This window comes from Nicotiana tomentosiformis, chromosome 8, assembly GCF_000390325.3.
Source record: "Nicotiana tomentosiformis chromosome 8, ASM39032v3, whole genome shotgun sequence".
Lineage (NCBI taxonomy): Eukaryota > Viridiplantae > Streptophyta > Magnoliopsida > Solanales > Solanaceae > Nicotiana > Nicotiana tomentosiformis.
In genome coordinates, this window is record NC_090819.1 from 36,119,231 (window position 1) to 36,136,497 (window position 17,267).

Consider the following 17,267-nt stretch of genomic DNA (forward strand, 5'->3'; position numbering starts at 1 on the left):
CCATACCCGCATCTGCGGACACGTAGGTGCGGAAAGGACCTCGCACCTGCGACCTCTGCCAGCTTCCTTCTTGACCGCTTCTGCAGTCCCTTTCTCGCTTCTGCGAGCTCGCATCTGCGGTTCCCAATCTGCATGTGCGATTACACCAGCAGTTGCAAATCTTCAGCAACTCTTCAACTTCAAATCTCATTCTGAAAATCATCTGAAATCAACCTCAGGCCCCCGGGACCTCAACCAAACATACCAACAAGTCTTAAAACATTATACAAACTTAGTCAAACCCTCAAATCACCTCAAACAACATCAAAAACACGAATCGCACATGGATTCAAGCCTAATGAACTTTGAATTTCTAAATTTCTACAACTGGCGCCTAAACCTATCAAATCACGTCTGATTGGCCCTAATTTTTGCACACAAGTCAGAACTGACACCACGGACCTACTCCAACTTCTGGATTCGGAATCCGACCCTGATATCAAAAAGTCCACTCCCAGTCAAACTTTCCAAAAATTTAACTTTCGCCATTTGAAGCCTAATTCAACTAGAGACCTCCAAATCACAATTCAGACACGTTCCTAAGTCCAAAATCAGCTAACGGAGCTAACGGAACCATCAAAATGCAAATACAGTGTCGTTTACACATAAGTCCACATCCGATCAACTTTTTTAACTTAAGCTTTCCATTATGAGACTAAGTGTCAAAATTTATTTCGAAAACTCTTCGGACCTGAACCAACTAATCTGATAAGTCATATAACTACTATAAATCACAAAATAAACTGTAAATGGGGGAACGGGGCTACAACTCTCGAAACGACCGGTCGGGTCGTTACATCCTCCCCCTCTTAAACAAACGTTCTTCCTCGAACGGGCCTAGAAACATACCTGGAGTCTCAAAGAGGCATGGATATCTACTTCGAATCTCCCGCTCGGTCCTCCCAAGTAGACTCATCCATGGGCTGACCTCTCCATTGCACCTTCACTGAAGCTATATCCTTCGACCTCAACTTCCGAACCTGCCGATTCAAAATGGCTATCGGCTCCACATCATAAGTCAAATCACCATCCAATGAACCGTGCTGAATCCAAAACATGAGACGGATTGCCAACATACTTACGGAGCATAGAAACATGAAATACTAGATGCACACCCGACCAACTAGGTGGCAAGGCAAGCTCGTAAGCCACCGCCCCAATCCTTCGAAGCACCTCAAATGGCCCAATGTACCGAGGGCTCAACTTCCCCTTCTTTCCGAACCTCATAACACCCTTTATGGGTGAAACCTTCAGCAGGACCTTCTCCCCAACCATGTAAGAAATATCACGGACCTTCCTGTAGGCATAACTCTTCTGTCTGGACTGCGTTGTGCGAAGACGCTCCTGAATCAATTTAACCTTGTCCAATGAATCTTGAACCAAGTCAGTACCCAATAGCCTAGCCTCCCCCGGCTCGAACCAACCCACCGGAGATCTACACTGTCTCCCATACACAGCCTCATACAAAGCCATCTGAATGCCCTACTTGTAGCTGTTGTTGTAGGCAAACTCTGCGAGTGGCAGAAACTGATCATAAGAACCCCCAAAATCAATGACACAAGTGCTTAGCATGTCCTCCAATATCTAAATAGTGCGCTCGGACTGTCCGTCTATCTGAGGGTGAAATATTGTGCTCAAATCAACCTGGGTGCCCAACTCTCGATGTACTACTCTCCAGAACTATGATTTAAACTGTGCGCCTCGATCTGAAATGATGGACACTAGCACACCGTGATGAACCATGTCCTTATGGACAAGCAAATGGGGATCATCATATTGGCGCTCTTTGATGCGATCATATAAGGAAGACCAAGAAATCACACAAGCTAGAACCCGACCGAGCTCCGAAATACCCAATCTCACGAACTGGCTGGCCAAATCCTGAACATCAAGTGCAAGAGGTCTCTCTCCTATGGGAATGATTTCTACTCAAGGCATTGGCCACCACATTGGCCTTCCCGGGATGATACAGAATGGTGATATTGTAGTCCTTTAGCAGCTCCAACCATCTCCGCTGCCTCAAATTTAGATCCTTCTATTTGAACAAGTGCTGGAGTCTCCAATGATCTGTAAACACCTCACAAGACACATCATAGATATAATGCCTCAAAATCTTCAGTGCATGAACAATGGTAGCTAACTCTAAATCATGAACATGGAAGTTCTTCTCATGAGTCTTCAACTAGCGTGAAGCATAAGCAATCACTCTACCCTCATGCATCAAGACACACCCAATACCGCTCTGAGAAGCATCACAATATACTGTATAAGAACCTGAAGCTGAAGGCAAAACTAGAACTGGAGCTATGGTGAAGGCAGTCTTGAGCTTCTGAAAGCTCTCCTCACACTTATCCGACAACCTGAAAGGAGCACCGTTTTGGGTCAATTTGGTCAAGGGTAATGCAATAGACGAGAAGCCCTCCACGAAGCGACGATAATAACCGGCCAAGCCAAGAAAGCTCCGAATCTCCGTGCCCCAAGAATGCCACTGAACCGAGACAAAACTCACACTTGGAGAACTTGGAACAAAGCTTCTCCTCCCTCAACCGTTGCAACACAATCCTCAAATGACGGGCATGCTTCTCTTGGCTACGAGAGTACACCAGGATATCATCAATGAACAATTTGACAAATGAGTCAAGATAAGGCTAAAATACAGATTTCATCATATGCATGAACGTTGTTGAGGCATTGTTCCGCCCAAAAGACATCACAAGGAACTCATAATACCATAACGGGTCCTGAATGGTGTCTTTAGAATATCTAAGTCCTGAATCTTCAACTGGTGATACCCAGACCTCAAATCAATCTTGGAGAACACCCTCGCTCTCTAAAGTTGGTCAAACAGATCATCTATATGCGGCAAAGGATACTTGTTCTTGATTGTAACTTTGTTCAACTGCCTATAATCAATGCACATCCTCATAGTGCCATCCTTCTTCTTCACAAGCAGAACTGGTGCACTCCAAGGCGACACACTAGGTCTAATAAATCCCTTATCAAGGAGTTCATGAAGTTTCTCCTTCAATTCTTTCAACTCAGCTAGTGCCTTACGATACGGTGGGATAGAAATGGGCTGAGTGCCCGGTACCAAGTCAATACCGAAGTCAATGTCCCTGTCAGGCGGCATGCCTGGTAGATCTGCAGGAAACACATCCGGAAACTCCGGCACTATTGGAACAGAATCTATAGTGGGAGAATCAGCACTAACATCCATCACAAAGGCCAGATAAGATAAACAACCTTTCCCAACCATCCGCCAGGCCTTCAAATATGAAATCAATCTGCTGGGAACATAGTCTAGAGAACCTCTCCACTCAATCCTTGGCATTCTAGGCATCACCAACGTCACGATCTTAGCGTGAAAATCTAGAACCACATGACAGGGAGACAACCAATCCATACCCAAAATCATGTCAAAGTCCACCATACTAAGCAACAAAAGATCAACTCTGGTCTCTAATCCCCCAATAGTCACCACACATGACTGATATACACGGTCCAAAATAATAGTATCGCCCACGAGCGTAGAGATATAAATAGATGAAACTAAGGAATCACAGGGCATATCCAAATAATGAGCAAAATACGATGATACATATGAATAAGGGGAACCAGGGTCAAATAATACAGAGGCATCCCTGGTTTGAGCACATCTATAGTGGCTCACAAGCTACCTACCGATCCCATGTGTCCATCTGTAAAACAGAAACTTAGAAAAATCAAGCCAGATATGAGTTTGAAAATAACAGAGGAAGTCACTAAGAAATCAAAGCCAAGGTTCTTAAGGTAGTTGAGTATTCGACTTGGCTGGCCAACATCGTGCTAGTCCCAAAGAAAGACAGGAAGGTCAAAGTGTGTGTCGACAATCGGGATTTAAACAGAGCAAGTCTCAAAGATGATTTTCCATTGCCCAATATACACATACTGATCGACAACTATTCTAAGCATGAACTCAAGTCTTTTGTGGATTGCTTCACGGGGTATCATCAGATATGGATGGATGAAGAAGATGCCGAAAAGAAAACCTTTATCACACCATGGGGAGTGTATTGCTATAAAATGATATCGTTTGGCCTGAAGAATGCTGGAGCCACGTACATGAGAGATATGACAACTATTTTCCACGACATGATACACAAGGAAATAGAGGTGTATGTGGATGACGTCATCATCAAATCGAGAAAAAGCATAGATCATATAGCAGACTTAAAGAAATTCTTTGATCGACTTAGAAGACACAATCTGAAATTGAATCCCGCAAAGTGTGCCTTCAGAGTCCCCGTCGGGAAATTGCTAGGATTCATCGTCAGCCGCTGAGGGATTGAATTGGACCCGTCAAAGGTCAAAGCTATCCAGGACTTGCCACCTCCGAAGAACAAGAAAGATGTGTTGCGTTTCTTAGGGCGTCTCAACTACATCAGCCGTTTCATAGCACAATCAACTGTGATCTGTGAACCGATTTTCAAAATGTTGAAGAAAGATGCTGCAACTAGTTGGACTGAAGAATGTCAGAAAGCCTTCAACAAAATCAAGGAATATTTATCTAAACCACCTGTTCTGGTCCCACCAGAACCATGGAGACCTTTGCTGCTTTATTTATCCATACTAGATGGGGATTTTGGTTGTGTTATGGGACAACACGATGAGATGGGAAGGAAGGAGCAGGCCATATATTATCTAAGTAAGCAATTCACGCCCTATGAAGCACGGTACTCTTTTCTGGAGTGCACCTGCTACGCATTGACATGGATAGCTCAAAATTTGAGGTACTACTTCTGTGCCTACACCACATAACTCATATCAAGGATGGATCCGCTAAAATACATCTTCTAGAAACCCATGCCTACGGGAAAGTTAGCAAAATGGCAGATATTGCTGAGTGAATTCGACATCATCTATGTAACTCAGAAGGCGGTCAAAGGATAAGCGTTGGCGGATCATTTGGCAGAAAATCCTGTAGACAGAGAATACGAACCCTTGAAAATGTATTTTCCTGACGAGGAAGTATCATTCATAGGAGAAGATATCACTGAAGCATATGAGGGTTGGAGAATGTTCTTTGATAGAGCTGCAAGCTTCAAAGGAGTGGGTATCGGAGCTGCCTTAGTGTCAGAAACATGCCAACACTATCCAATATCCGCAAAACTCAGGTTTCCATGTACCAACAATATGGCAGAATATGAGGCCTGCATCTTAGGACTCAGGTTAGCCATTGACATGAATGTTCGGGAATTGCTGGTGATGGGAGATTTCGACCTTTTGGTACATCAAGTTTTAGGAGAATGGGCTACAAAGAATATCAAAATATTGCCATATTTGTACTGTGTACAAGATCTGATCAAGAGATTCACGAAGATAGAATTCAAACATGTTTCGAGGGTCCAGAATGAGTTCGCAGATGCATTGGCCACTTTATCTTCCATGATACAACACCCAGACAAGAATTTCATCGATCCCATCCCAATAGGAATTCATAAGCAGCCAGCTTATTGTGCTCATGTTGAAGAAGAAAGTGATGGAAATCCATGGTTCCATGACATCAAAGAATACTTAGCAAAAGGAGAGTACCCGGAGCACGCAAATCAAACTCAGAAACGCACACTCCGAAGGTTAGCCAACCACTTCTTTCAAAGCGGAGGAATTTTGTATAGAAGGACTCCAGGCTTAGGGTTGTTGCGATGTGTCGATGCCAAGAAAGCATCCAGATTGCTCGTGGAAATACATGCCGAAACTTGCGGACCACACATGAACGGCTTTGTCTTAGCTAAGAAAATAATAAGAGCAGGATATTTCTGGATGACTATGGAAACAGACTGCATCAAGTATGTCCAGAAGTGTCACCAATGCCAGATACATGCTGATATGATACGAGTGCCACCCAATGAACTCAATGCAACAAGTGCACCCTGGCCTTTCTCTGCATGGGGGATGGATGTCATCGGTCTAATCGAACCCGCAGCTTCAAATGGCATAGGTTAATTCTAGTGGCCATAGACTATTTCACAAAATGGGTTGAAGTCGCATCTTACAAGGCTGTAACTAAAAAGGTCATTGCAGATTTTGTTCGGTATCGCATTGTTTGTCGATTCGGGGTACCAGAATCAATCATCACAAACAACGCCGCCAACCTTAATAGTGATTTGATGAAGGCCATGTGTGAGACCTTCAAGATCAAGCATAAGAATTCCACAGCATACAGGCCGCAAATGAATGGAGATGTAGAAGCCGCCAACAAGAATATCAAGAAGATATTGAGGAAAATGGTAGATAATTACAAATAATGGCACGAGAGGCTACCATTTGCTTTGCTTGGATATAGTAACACGGTTCGCACATCAACAGGGGCAACTCCTTACCTGTTGGTCTATGGTAGTGAAGCAGTTATTCCTGCCGAAGAAGAAATCCCTTCTCTAAGAATCATACAAGAAGCTGAGCTCAGCAATGCAGAATGGGTACAAAGCCGCTATGAACAACTAGCCCTCATTGATGGAAAGAGAATGAATGCAGTATGTCACGGTCAACTCTACCAGAACAGAATGGCAAGAGCTTTCAACAAAAAGGTCAGACCAAGGCAATTCACACCGGGGCAGTTGGTGCTAAAGCGAATTTTCCCGTATCAAGATGAAGCTAAAGGGAAATATTCACCCAATGGGCAAGGTCCCTACATGGTTCATCGAGTATTAGCAGGAGGAGCACTTATACTTGTAGAAATGGATGGAGAGATTTGGCCAAAACCTATCAACTCAGACACAGTCAAGCGATACTATGTTTAGGATTGTTTACATTTCTTCATTTGATGTAACTGAACTATGCTTGACCTGATTCCCGTTTAAGAGGGGATACGTAGGCAGCCCTATGGGTTCGGTCACATCTTAATAAATTCTTCATTTTTGCCATGATCAGAAACTGGGGCAGAATTTTGAGGAAGACCCTCAAAATTCTAAAGCAAGTCCAGCCAACTTCGTCATACGCGGAACCGTCAAAGGGTTGCATTTAAATTGGGGCAAAATTTTGAGGAGGACCCTCAAAATTATAAAGCAAGGAGGTTGCAATGTCTCTAAATGTGTCACAGTCACCAGTTCATCTAAATTATTTGATATCATATACTGCAATACATTTCAAACAACTATATTTTTTGCAAATAATTTATCAAATGCATTGCATATTTTTCGAAAATATTGTTTCTATGACAACCAGATGTTTCCCAGGGTAACTCAAACAGGATCCCAAAATGGGAGTAGAGGCCGAGCAAGAAGACAAAAGCACGAACCAACCTTCCCCCACAAAACTCATAATTTTTCAGGCACAATAAAACAACATTATTTGCAGATACATCAAGTCACTACCTTCATGACGAAAAATTACCTAGTGCAAACACCTCCAGCTAAGAAATACTTTACTTTCTCACTATCACTCATTGTTCTCTTGTATAAGGCTAAGCATTGCCTTTCTTCGCATGAGACTAAGCATTGTCTCTTCTTATTGCATGAGGCTAAGCATTGCCTCCCCAATTGCATAAGGCTAAGTACTGTCTTTCCCTGCATGAGACTAAGCATTGTCTCTTCTTCTTGCATGAGGCTAAGCATTGCCTCCCTAATGGCATTAGACTAAGCACTGTCTCCATGAGACTAAGCATTGTTTCCTCTTCTTGCATTAGGCTAAACATTGCTTTTCCTTGCATGAGACTAAGCACTGTCTCCCCTAATTACATAAGACCAAGCATTGTCTCCTATTCTTGCATAAGTCTAAGCAATGCCTTTCCTGTATGATACTAAGCATTGTCTCCTTTTCTTGTATGAGGCTAAGCATTGCCTCCCTAATTGCATAAGGCTAAGCACTGCCTTTTCCTGCATGAGACTAATCGTTGTCTCCTCTTCTTGCATGAGGCTAAGCATTGCCTCCCTAATTGCATAAGGCTAAGCACTGCCTTTCCCTGCATGAGACTAAGCATTGTCTCTTTCTTTGCATGAGGCTAAGCATTGCCTCCCTTCTTGCATAAGGCTAAGCACTGCCTTTCTCTGCATGAGACTAAGCATTGTCTCCCTCTTTGCATGAGGCTAAGCATTGCCTCCCTAATTGCATAAGGCTAAGCATTGCCTTTCCCGCATGAGACTAAGCATTGTCTCTTTCTTTTCATGAGGCTAAGCACTACCTCCCTTCTTGCATAAGGCTAAGCACTGCCTTTTCCTCAAGATTAAATACTATCTCCATTACGCTATCTAAGACTTGGCACTATCCTCTATTCACCTGGGCTAAGCACTGCCCTTATCTTAAACAAGACTAAGCCTTGTCTTATTTCATTTCGCATATGACCAAGCATCATATCTTTGCATTTCATGGGCTGAAACATCGCCATTTTGTCCAAAGGCGTCATAGTCCGAAGGCATCATCCTTATAGACGAAAGACACCATTCCATGGCCTGAGGATCTCAAAGTGCATATCATCATTCAAAGGCGTCATAGTCCAGAGGCACCATCCTCATGGCCCGAGGATATCATTCCATGGCCTGCGAATCCCTTATTACACGATTCATGGCCCAGGACGTCATAGTCTATGGACATCATCCTCATCGTCCAAAGACAACTTTCATGGTCCAAAGGGAATTTGCATCATGTTTAAATTCTCGCAATAATCCATATATACTTGCATGCATCGTATTTTAAATTTTGCAGGTAATCCAGGAAGTAACTGTTCTTCAAATGGGAGCAATCTTTGCTCCGGTTTTCGTTCATAACGTTCACATCCTGCAATTGTGTCAACGTAACCAACCACCATCCCCTATGACCGTTCAGATAATCGCTCTATGATACATCTATAATGTTTCATAGTCACATTCATGATTTCGCATAAATTCATCTGACATTGTCCTACCCAAAAGAACCATTTCCAAAACATACGACCATTCCTATAACAATTCCATCGGTTTCGTTCACCATTGGATCCAGAACTACACACAGCCTGATTCTCGTAACACCAGGGATATGTAGGCAACTCAAGAACTAGGGTTCGGCCCCCATTTTTTCCAAATCACATCATCCCTCATTTAATTCGGCCAAAATTTGTTATCTTTTTCTTTACCCGACAATTCTTTCATCATTCCCGGGTAAAGAGGGGCATTTGTTGATACCCAATTTTGCCCTCATATTTTTCAAATAAGTGTCTATACTTTCAAAAATATCATTTTGTATCATTATTTAATGTACAAGATTAATGCAAGCATTTTCTACAATTGTTCATAATTTTAAAGTTTTAAAATAAATTTTCTTGCATTTAAATTGTTCAAATATTTATTAATTACCCTTAAAATTAGTTTGTGATGACTCAATCATCCAATTTATTATTTTGCACCCATATATATGCTTCATGATATTTTACTTTGTTTTACATAATTATATTTTTGTATTTTTAGGATATTTAGATAATTTTGCAATAATAGCCTATGTGCTATGCATAATTATATTTTTTACATTATTTGGTCTAAAATCATATTTTTATATTTTCATAATGTTAAGTTATTATTTTTTAATCATTTTATTGCAAAAGTAGTATTTTATTATCTATTAATTATTTTTATAAATTATTTTTAAAAAAATAATGTTTTGTGTATTTAATTTATAGCCCAGTGTAAGGCCAATTCCGGACCAATTCAATGGCCCAAACACCCAAATCTCTTGACCAACCCCCTTAAGCCCAATCCAAACGACCCTTTATCCCTGACCCAGTCCAATAACCCGCCCCAGCCTTTTTGTTTTATCCTAGCCGTTGATCTCTTAAGATCAACGACCCACAATCAACCCCTCCTTTTAATTACCCTAGACCTGAAACCCTAACCCCATTATTACTGTGACGCCGCCTTTGAATCCTCTCTTCTCCTCTCCTCAGAAACCCTAGCCGACCTCTTAATTTTCTCCAAATCTGTCTCAATCATGGATTCCTTCCATGATTTCCTCACCTTTTATGTGTTATCTCGGTACTACTTGCAAAGCTATGGTATCACTTAGTACTTGCCTAAATATGGCAAGTACTATCTCTCAGAATTCGGCCATTCAACTTCAATCGCTTGAATCTGGACAATATTTAGTCCATATACATCACGACCATGGCTATATGGGTTCGATTAGCCAAGATTTCCGATCAATTTCGATTTTTGTCAACTAGGGTTTACCTATTTTTTCCCCAATCCGACTTTTCATTGTTTCTGTATGTTATTACTTCCTTATTTGTGTTTGATTTTACAGTTTTCCTTATTTACTTGTTCAATTTCTGTCACTATATAAACCCCTCCCCATTCCCCTTTGATTTAGACGGGAATCACTATTTTTTTACTAAAACTTGGAGCTTTGTTCTGCTATTCCCTCATTCTCTTGTTCTGTTTTTTGTTTTTGGCCGGCTGAAAGCCAAGGCCACTAAGATTTTGTTATTCAACCTTCTCTTGGTACGAGCATTGCCGGGGGTTCCTTTGAAGCTCTTGGGAACTTTGACGCATTACGATTCTGGGTTCTTGTGGAATTTTGTTCTTTATTATTGTCCGTTTAACTGGTAAGTCACTTGACCTTTTGCAATTTCGTTTTTATGTGTCTGTGATTTGCATATGTTCTCACTTCTGAAATTCATAGCTTAATGTGTTTATGGTCTACTCTTGTGTGCAACTCTGCTAGCTTTACAGTAGTTTAAGTCTCTTTAACATTCAATTTCACATAATGTTGCTAGCTCTGAAACATGCTTATGCCTAATTTGAGTAATTTAGATTCTCTTAATTCCGTTTAGCCAATGTGTTCTGAGCTATTTCTGTGTGTGATCTTTACACTTGTTTGAACCTATTTAGTACTTAAGTCTACCTAAAACTGTCAATTCTGTTATTTGAATGTGCTTCATCTGAATAATTTGGACTTTCTTTAGTTAATTAGTCTATTGTGTCAATACCTGAACGCTTACATTTACTATCTGACATGAATCTCTGTAATGGTAATCTTGCATATGTAGTGTGTTCTAATCTGTGTTAAGACCCTTTTCTATCAACCATGACTGGCTCCCTTGTTAATATGTCCATCAGCATGTTTTTGGCTCATTTGATTCACTATCCCTTCTATAGTAATTGTCCTAATTTGTGCTTCCCTACCATGTCTAATGTTGTTTCTTAATGTGAGTTAACATGGTCATCTTGTAACATTAGGATGTATGCTTAGCATAATTTCCAACCATGTTTCAACTTGTTTGGTATCATGCACCTGTGTATGATAATCTTTTGTAATCCTGCAAACTTGTTTCTCCTTTAACTTTTTCAATATGATTCTGCCTATGTGTTATTTTGCTAAGTGATGAACTTGTATCTAAGCCTTGTTGGCCTTTTGATTAACTATTCTGTGTTTTAAAATTTGCTATGTCTGCTTCCTAAAACTAAGTACAATTCTGTCCCTTAACCATTGTCCACTCTCCCTCACTTGTTACCTATAATATCTTGAACTTCTCATTCTTAGCCGGCTGAAAGCCAAGGCTCTTACTACTGACTTTCCTAGTGTGAGCACTGCTCGGGGTCCATTTGAGACCCTTGTGAACTCTGATACACTAGAATTTGGGTCTTTAGTCACTCTCTGAAACTTGAACTACCCAGCTCAACCCTTTCTCCCAATTATCTGCTGAATATCTGAGCTGATTGGTTTAAGTGATTCCATGCTTGGCAATATGGTTATATCATTTGGCTTTGGGCTCTTCTATGGATTCTGGGTTGTGTTGATGAATAGGGTTCCTTGTCGGAAGACTGGGTATGCTGCATGAAAATTGCTGAAGGCCCAAACAGTGCTGGGTATTCCTTTTGGGCCTGTTGTGGGCTTACTCTCATTATTTGTATATATTTGTAATCATATTCATTATTGGGCCTTTAATAACTTTGTATAAACAGTTGGGGTGTTAGTAAAAAAAAAGGGAATGGGTAGATTCTTAATATTTGCGTATACAAGGGTAGACAATATGCCTATAGAACTCAGTGATTTACTTGCTATATATGATATTCAATCACTATGTGCATTATAAAAATCATGCCATTAGGGGAAGCACACACACACCTACTATCTGCTAGCAAACATAAATTCAAAATGCTACAATTATGCTCACTGCTACGTGCTACTAGAAAATCTGCCTATAGGAATAAATGTCATTGATTTCAATTCGCATCAGCACATTCACTAGAAATCATGCCTATAGGATTTTTATTATCCCGTTTGCCACTGTTCACCTAGAAAATATGCCTATAGGGTTAAGGTATGATAATAAAATCGGCTCTAAGTGCTAATCGTTAGAGATCCTGCCTATAGGGTATAATTACTCGCCCTAATTTGTTAATGTTGAACTGCTCAAATATTGTTTATTGCTTATTCATGCTATTGTTATAAAGCATAAGTAATTCTGGGGCTTTTTCTCCAATAGATTTTACTGTCCTTTACTGCGTAGATTACCTAAGCATACGTTTAATAACTTGAATCCTACGATCTCAATAATCAGCTTGTAACAACTGTATAATCCTTTCTATGAGCAACACCTTGCATCTGAAACTGCCTATATGTTTTAATTTAAAGTCACATAGAAATCATATCTATAGGGCCTAAGGTTCTTAATTCTGAACTTCCTAACCTGAACATTTTGTTTCGCGTGCATTTGTTGCTTAAGTGTGGAGGCTAACTTGAGCCCTTAACTGTCCATATTTGAAGTCCAATGTGTTTTTGTATGTCGCCTAGTTGTAACATTTTGAGCAGCCTAGGTAAAGTCTATAGCTACCTAAATAGAGGTCCAAAACCTCCTGGACCATAAGTATGGGACGGGTAATGCATGCACAGGGCATGACTTAGAATTGAATTGGAGCGCTTTTAGGTAAACAACTTTAACATAGTAATCGGGTAGCAGGAGATGATAGTTTGTGCCCGCTGAATAATATGAGCAACTCCCTACCCCAAGGGAGTTTCGAAATTTTATTTATGTTGCACGGGGTGATCCTTTAGGCTAAAAAACATAGGACCCCCCCCCCCCCCCCCTTTCCTTTCTATGTTTGCTATTAGAACTGGAATAGTTGTATCTCTATATTCGTATTAAGATTTGTTTTGTAATAAAATTCTCTGACCTTTATATTTTCTTTTCTTATTTGATCACTTAGCCTAATCCACATAATTTTAAGTTAGGCCGGGACCCACAGTTGTGGACCTCGAAGAGTGCCTAACACCTTCTCTTTGAGGTAATTTGAGCCCTTACTCGATCTTTGGTAGCGTTGACTAGTCAAACACAGTTATCTGCACAATAGGTGCCCTAACACACCTTAAAATCGTTAGGTGGTGACTCTTCTTTTAGCACTCTATCTCCCACTCTAAAAAAGAGTTGTTACCACATCGAGGCCCGCTTTCGCGAGAAAATGGGGCGCGACAATGGTGATCTGTGGCTAATTATGCATTAGACGCATTTCTGTTTGGGCCTTACAGTGAAATTCGAGCAAGATGGTTATTGGGGTGTTGAATTGTTGATTGAGCATTGGTTATGGTCTTTCCGGGCTGTGGTGTCACGACCCAAAATCACCAAAGGTCATGATGGCATCTAACACCGCCGTCAGGCAAGCCAACCGTGATTTAATCAACTCAATTTCTCATTTTAGTATTTGAAATCATAAAAAAAATTTCCTTAATTAAATAGTAGAAATAGAATTACAGGGAAAAATGATAATGACTACGTGAACTACAATAACGAACAACCAGTAGAAATCTCCAAAACCTGGTGTCACTAGTGCACGAGCATTTTCTAAGGAATACAATAATAATATTACAACGTCTGTCCCAAATATAATAAGATAGAATAAACTAAATAGTATGATAGAGACTCAGTGGACTGCAATGCGTAGCCTGGAATACAGCTCACATAAAGTCTCCTCAACAGGTGCTCTTACACGCCAGGATGATCACCAAATGAACATGTCAGTTCCTGCACATTTAGTGTATAAAAACAGCATGAGTATGTAAATCAATGTGTACCCAGTAAGTATATAGCCTAACCCTGGAGAAGTAGTGACGGAGGGGTTCAACATCGACACTTACTAAAGGTCCAATAAAGCAATATAATAAAATTTAAGCAGATATACAGCGTACGATAATAATAAGATAAATCTGTAAGGTTCATAATCTTTCAATTATTTTCTTTAAAGTATTAATTTCTCGATCTTGTATCCTGCCTTAACAGCTCAAAAATTATCAAGTGCCAATCTCGAATAAATAAGGAACATCGTATAATATGTCGAGCATCTGTAGAAAGATTAACTCGTGAACATTCAGACTACTAGCGATATAACGCACGATTCTGCCGAGGTCGTTCGGCCCGATCCAGAATAACGTGTATACTGTCGAGGGTCGAGCGGCATGAACCATAGATGCATCTGTATACTGCCAAGGTGTTCTCCCCGCTCCACAAGAAAAGGGAAGGAAATTACTGAATTACGAGACATGTGTTTACAATACAGCACATGAGCACAACAATGAATTTAATCTTTCTATTTCTCAATTTACTAGCCCACAACTCAAAGTGTTAAGTCCTAGCCTGGTGTACATATAATTACTTATAGATTTATTTCGATTATAACTTCGATTAATTAAGTCAGGAGAATGGATTCAAATAATATAATTAGTACATGATATGGTCCTAAATCTAACCGGACATAAACATGTATTAGCTATGTACGGACTCTCATCACCTCGTGCATACGTAGCACCCACAACTAGTTGCACATAGCAATAATTATTTCCCCCTCACAGAGTTAGACAGTAGAATTACCTCACTCCAAAATTTCATAACCGGCTCCAAGGCCTATCTAACGCCTCAAACCAAAGTCTGTCGATCCAAAACTATGCAAACAAGGTGCAAACCAGTCAAAATATACTATAATACCCATAATTAATCAATTTATATTACTTCATAACTCCGCACGAAAAGTCTATAAAATCAACCCTCGGTCCCACGTGCCCGGATTTAAAAACTTTTCGAAGATAAACTTTACCCATAATACCACGAACTCAAATATTTAACTTACCCCAAATTCCATGTCCAATTTCGTGGTTAAAATCCAAAAATACAAATTCTAGGTTTTCCACAAAAATTCCACAATTTCTACTAGTTTCCATGCTCTAATCCACATATAAACCATGTATTTAACTTGTAATAGATGGGAATCACTTACCTTATGTTTCTTGATGAAAATATCCTCTTGAAGCTCTCCAACATTGCCCCAACCAAGTGAAAACTGGAAGCAAAATGGGCCAAATCCCGTTTTTATAAAAACACCTTTGCCGAGATGACCTTCCCCTTCTGCGTCCTTTTAGTCACTTCTGCGGCTCCGCACCTGCGTACATTCCCATCACAGATGCGGCTTTCTATTAAGCTCATTCAAGTCCGCTTCTGCGGAGAAAAACCCGCTCCTGCGGTCACGCTTCTGCAGCGCCCTGACCGCTCTTGCGGTCTAGCTTCTGCGGAGCCTTGACCACTCCTGTGATCCAATGCCAAAGGCCTATCCCGGCTGAAGATATATTCTTAGATTTATAATTACTACTCCCTCCGTTTCAATTTATGTGAACCTATTTTCTTTTTAGTCCGTGCCAAAAAGAATGACTCATTTTCTTATTTGGAAATAATTTACCTTTATACAACGATTTATAGCCACACAAAATATATGTGCCTCATTTTACACCATAAGTTCAAAGTTTTCTCTCTTTTCTTAAACTCTGTGCTCAATCAAATGGGTTCACATAAATTGAAATGGAGGAAGTATATATTTACATCAAATTACTTAGCTAAAGATAATTACAAGTAATCATTTGTAAAAGTAAAATTATTAACCTAAAACATAAAGAAGATTATCTGTTGCAATATGCGTAAACCACTATTAATTTACTTAAGTTAAATCCTCATGATTATCTGCATAGCAACTTGCCTTTATTTCTCATCATCTATCTTCAACTTGCCACACTAATTTGACTTCATTTCGTTTCGAGTAGAAGAAGGTGTTTACCCTCAAAATCGGATAACAATTGAATTTGTTAGTGGTTTAAAGGATGTGCGGATTAATTTGATACTTGAACGATAAATTTAATAGCAACTGAAATTAATAACGATAAATTAACTGCAAACCACACGAATTGGATAATTTCAACCTAGGAAAGTTGGCCACCCTCGAGCTGGATGTACTTTGATTGACACCAAGATACCAAAGAATAAGAACTTAAAGAACAACGATAATGTATTGCTTATGAGTTTATATTACAATGTCCTTCATGAATTGTGAGGTCCCATTTATATATTAGAGGAACCTACTTTTAATATTGTATTCTATTATTTTATAAAAGGTAAAAAGGTCCTTGATTTGTTGACCGTTGGTCCCTTTTTTGGTATGTTCCGTGATTTTCGCTGTAATGTCCGATTAGTTGCGGAAATTTTGGACCCTTGTCGGATAAGATGGATATATGTTCCTTGAGACTATTATAACCGGGACCGGTATGACCTCGGTAAACTCAAAAGCAAGTCTGGTGGTTTCGGTGACTAATTCGGTAAGGCAGGAACCGATCTCCGGGATTTTATCACCATCTCTCGATCCCAAACTGTTGTGCTGGATGCTCGGTCAAATCTCGAGTTCGATTTTATCCATATACAGATAGTCCCCTCATTTTTCGGAGAGTAAATGACGAGAAACGATATGAGCTCCCGATTCTTACTTCGATATAATATGACGTAGGCGACAAAAATCATGATATAAAGTCTCCTCATTTTTTGGATAGTAAATGATGAGAAACGATATGAGTTCCCGATTATCACTTCGATAAATCATGATGTAAGCGACAAAAAACATGACGTAAGCGACAAGAATAGTTGAAACGTCCTGTCGGTCCAGTTTTTAAGGTATTAAATGCTTGTCAGTCGCTGGTCGGCCACTCCCAGATGTTAACCGTCGCTTGGAAAACTATAAATACCTTTTCCTTTGTTCATTCAAACTTTACATCTAAACCTTCTGTCCTCGTATCTAAGAGATTTCAACATTTCTAAGCTCTTTTATTCTGGCTTTCTTAGATTTTTCATAAAAGTTCTTTATTTGCCAATCATCCATTGTTCTTCACTTAAACCGTATTTCCTTCTTCAAAATCTGTTTCCTAAAAAGAAACTCCCTTTGCTTCGCGACCGGTTGCTTAGAAAAATGTTTTGTCTGTTGCTG